The sequence below is a fragment of the Nicotiana attenuata genome, chromosome 7, assembly GCF_001879085.1.
Source record: "Nicotiana attenuata strain UT chromosome 7, NIATTr2, whole genome shotgun sequence".
Taxonomy (NCBI): domain Eukaryota; kingdom Viridiplantae; phylum Streptophyta; class Magnoliopsida; order Solanales; family Solanaceae; genus Nicotiana; species Nicotiana attenuata.
In genome coordinates this window covers 34,040,514-34,044,696 of record NC_031995.1, presented here as the reverse complement: position 1 = coordinate 34,044,696, position 4,183 = coordinate 34,040,514, and the positions used below count along the sequence as shown (strand labels likewise).

General features: G+C 35.5%; 1 pseudogene; it reads right to left on the bottom strand.

The window, feature by feature from the left end:
• Positions 1,935-2,667, bottom strand: LOC109230442 (annotated as a pseudogene).

The window sequence follows — 4,183 nt, the reverse complement described above, 5'->3', positions numbered from 1 at the left end:
CCAAGGAAAAGTTAAAAACCGTTATTTTGGAATTACTTAATGGCAAAGTAAGGAAATACAGTAATTTTTTGGAAATAAACCTCTGCTGACCATGCACTAGTTTCTTTCAAGTTGACATTAAGAATCAAAAGATCAAACCATAGAGAATGAATATTATGACCAGCTCTAAGAATTTTAATACAAGGTGACAAATATAGTTAGGAAAATACCATTTAATTCTTTCTTTATTATGCATGGACAGATGTAACATTCTTGTACGTGGACTAATTTCATGACTTAATTTGTTGACTGATTCTTTTCATTCTTAAATTTTTGTGGGTGTGGTTCTAGGGATCTCTAATGAGTCAATATTTTACTAAGTAGGCCTTTGAAAATGTTACTTGATTGTCTCCAGCCATATGTGAGTGTAGTTATGAAACCTGCAATGCTTCAGTGATTCCAAAATTCTCTTTGATAAAAATATAGCACTTAAATGATGTTAGTGTGAAAAAAATTAATTTATAACTTTCTATCTATCAGTTTTCATTGTGCTTTCCGTGAGAAGCACACTATCTATTTTTTTTGTGAGTTGTCGTTTTCCATCTCATCTTATTCATCCTCTTCTACTTGATAGGCCCAAATCATATGATTGCACAAGACACTTGTAACAGTTAATTGCTCCTTAGAAATCGGCACCTTATTTGTAGAATTTGCTTGAGATATAGAGGCCATACCCAAACCAAGGAAAAGTAATAACCGTTATTTTGGAATTAATTAATGGCAAAGTAAGAAAACACAATATTTTTAGGAAATAAACCTCTGCTAGCCATGCATTAGATTCTTTCAAGCTGACATTTGTTTCAAATTGTTTGAACTTGGGATAAATGCAAGTGCTAGATGCATAGAAGAACCTGAACAATACGATGGTCAGACATCAATTTTCTGAGAGTATTTCGAGACAGTCTGTTATGATCTTTTGGCCTACTAAAACTTTATATTAGAGTAAATTATTACCAAAGGTTTTCAACAGTTGTTATGTTGTAGCTCTTTGGCGATTGTGCTTGCATATATACTCAATATAATTAAGAAAGCCAATAATACAACATGCGTGGTTTCATACCCATCATCCCCTTTTCATTCCAGAGTATCATCTATCTTTGATATTGTTCACTCTTATTTATTGGTCCAAGTTGTGTTGTTTCATTATATTGTTTGCTTATTGATTGCTATTCCCACCGAAATTGGTATTCTTAACGAAGATGGTTAATAATTAATTTCTATCTTTCGAAAATAGTACTGAGATTCACAATCAATTTGGTGTTAGTAAAGGTATTACTAACACCAAATTAATAGAATGCTCTTTGCTGTATTGGATCCTTAAAGTCCATGTTTTCCCCTTTTCTGTACCTATAATTTCATTTTAGAATTCGGTCCAAGAACTAAGAGCGGTCGAAAATAATCCCCTCTTTTCAACGAAAAATTTATATACATACAAGAGGGATGATTATAGTGATTGTGTTAGTTCACATCTATCTTTCCTTCGGAACCTTGGCCCGATTTCTATATCCTGCCTGCGAATCGAAGTGACCCGCCAAAAAACATTGCAATAGAGAACTCTTTAGCGACAGGTTCAATCTCTCTTACTAGTATAGAGAAGCGGAGAAGGAAGAACAACCGTTTGACTTTGGCACATGAGGTGGCGGGTTTGGCTAGGTAACATCTGAACCGGGTACTTGAAATGCTAAAGGTACTTGCTATGGTCTATAAGATAATTATGTTTTGTCAAGTTTCAAAACTATTTTCCTCTATTTAGGCATAAAATATCATTTAAACACCAACAATTCCACCATAACAACACAAAACACCATTCAACTTATTAAAATAAACAAAGGGAAAGACATTTGGCTCCACCAAGTAATTCATGACATAAATACTCAGTACAATTCTCACTCATTGTACACAAAAGGAGTCCATCAAGGTGGTTTACAGAGAAAATTTGACACCTTCATCATCAGCTGAAGTTCCCTTAAATATCGCAAGTTTCCCTTTATGTTCAAGCAGCTTCAAAGCTCGCATAAGAATTGTACGGTCCATTCCATGATGCTCTGTTCCACAGGACTCTGTCCCAGAACGTATTTCTTCAACTAACGTCATGACACTGTCCTCCAGCCCATACTCCTTAACAAAGTTTTAAATCAAGTCTGCCCAGTCCTGAATGCGATGTCGTAAGATTAGACATTTTCTATGACCTTTATCCATCCATTCTGCACGACCATCAGAAACATAAGTTGGGAGAAATGCCTCCCTAGCTTCATGAATCGGAGATCTTTCAATAGCAGGATTACTGAACAATGGAAAGTCTTCCTCCAGCCCAATTACAAAGACCTTTTGGGTTCGACAGAAATCAATTAAGAGCTCCTTCCATAGCTGTATCTGCTTCTCCCTAGTTTCCCTTACAGGCTGCAAAGTGAAGTAAGGTGGATAGTTGAAGAAGTTAGGCAGCTTGAATTCACCCAGCTTCTGCATCTTTCTTGAACTACTTCCTTTAGAAGTTCTGTTTTTTGCTTCTTTTGGTGCCTATTTATATTTGTTCAGTGCACTAGTCTGTAAAGATGGGTTTTTATGAACTTTTGGCACTCTCAGAAATGATGCAGCTAAGTTAGAGAAATTTCGCAGCTTACTGTTGGATGAAAGCTTGTAAGTAATGGTTGTTAAGTGTTGCACGTTGTGTAGTAACTTATCAAGAATAGATTCTTATTTGTTCTTCAATCGAGCTTTTTGCTAATATTGTCATATTTGCTTGTTTTGACGAATAGAAGTAATTAATTCATATTAATTAACTGGCTGTTGATACATTTTCCCTCATTTTCTTCTTTAGTTGTTTATTCTTTGTTATTAAACTGGCGTAAATTTGTTATTTTAGCAGATTAAAAACGTGAAGCCCGAAGAACCTATCCTTGAAGAAAGTATAGAGCAAGTTGAAGTACAAGTGGTTTTTGGTTCGTCAACGATGGTTTAAAGACATCGTCTTATGTATATATATATGCTGCAATTTTACTTTTTTTCTTTTTAGGAATTATTAAAAATGATGATACTCATCTCACTTTATGCTTCCGGTTGTCTCTTGGATGGGTTTGCGTTATTTTTACTTTTCATTGTTTCACTAAGATGGGTTTCTTACAATTTGTATTGGTTTTTGGTAAATATGATACTTTAGTTCTTTGTATTAACAAGATATCAAGTATTTGGTTTATTTTCCAATGTTGTTGAGCGTGTGTATGAAAGAATATAAATAATTATTACTATTCACGTAATTTAATTTTAAATTATATTTATTACATTTTCATATTAGCGAAGAAAAAAGTGGTCATTAAAACTCTTTAGCGACAGGTTTCTCAAACAGATAAATGACTATTAACAAAGAGAGTTTTGGTTGTTAAAAGTAATTATACAATTAACAAAGGGAATGTCGGTCACTAAAAGCACTTGAATTGACTTAATACATTGTTGCCATTAAAGACTTTTAATGACTGGACAACAAATTAGCGAGGGGAAAATCCTGTCGCTAAAAAGTATGTTTAACGACAGGAAATTATGTCGTCGCTAAAGATCCTTTAACGACCGGATTGTAAACCGGTCGTTAACTTTTTACGCCGGGACTTTTAACAACCGGCAATCAACTTATAACGACCAGAATTGCTTTTAACGACCAGATTTCCCCTCGCTAAAGCCTCATTTTCTTGTAGTGTTGGTCATCCACACATCTTAGAAGGTTCAGATCATGAGTCCTTTTGTACAAGACTTCTCCGCTCAAGAAGAACCCACTAGCAAGCCTTCTAATGGTTCTCTTTTGGTCTCCACTAGCTTGCTTGGGATATTCTTTTGTTTTCAGGGATCGTTTGATATCATGATACCATGGTTGAACATCCGGCTCTATTTCAACTGTGCTGCAATAACCATGTCTTTCTCGAATTTGGATTTCCAGCGGGTCAATGTGGACATTGCCTGGATATAGCAGCTTCGAGGGCAAAGTAGCTAGGCCGTCGGCCAACTCATTGTGAAGTGGAGGAATGTAACTGAACTCGATGGATTTGAACCGCTTGCTAAGATCTTCAACATGTTGCATGTATGGAATAAGCTTGACATCCCGAGTTTCCCATTCACCTTGAGCTTGTCAGATAATCCAGTCCGAGTCTCCCATGAT